The sequence below is a fragment of the Corvus brachyrhynchos genome, unplaced genomic scaffold (assembly GCF_000691975.1).
Source record: "Corvus brachyrhynchos isolate BGI_N302 unplaced genomic scaffold, ASM69197v1 scaffold79, whole genome shotgun sequence".
NCBI classification, from domain to species: Eukaryota; Metazoa; Chordata; class Aves; order Passeriformes; family Corvidae; genus Corvus; species Corvus brachyrhynchos.
In genome coordinates this window covers 533,572-533,834 of record NW_008240023.1, presented here as the reverse complement: position 1 = coordinate 533,834, position 263 = coordinate 533,572, and the positions used below count along the sequence as shown (strand labels likewise).

Sequence of the window (263 nt, the reverse complement as noted above, 5' to 3'; positions counted from 1 at the left end):
GTTCTCGGAGCTTTATCTTATTCCCAGCTCCCAGCCAGCATCCCCATCCTCCTTCCACCACTCCTCCCATCACGAAACCAGACCCGAGGAGTTGATGGCACAACTCGGGGAGGTATTTTTTTCCCCCCATTCACTTGCAAAAGAAGCCCTAACAAGCAGCCCCGATCGTCTCTGATAAGGGACATTGTGAGGCCACAATGATCTCCTCAAGTGCATAATGACACATAGTGGGGAAGGCACCCACAAGCTGTCATCCTGAAAAA

The 263-nt window shown here is 51.3% G+C and overlaps 1 protein-coding gene across 11 annotated transcripts in view; it reads right to left on the bottom strand.

The window, feature by feature from the left end:
- HDAC4 (histone deacetylase 4) overlaps nucleotides 1–263 on the bottom strand; it is a 148,335-nt gene that overhangs the window by 65,706 nt on the left and 82,366 nt on the right. The gene's annotated exons all lie outside the window — the stretch shown is intronic.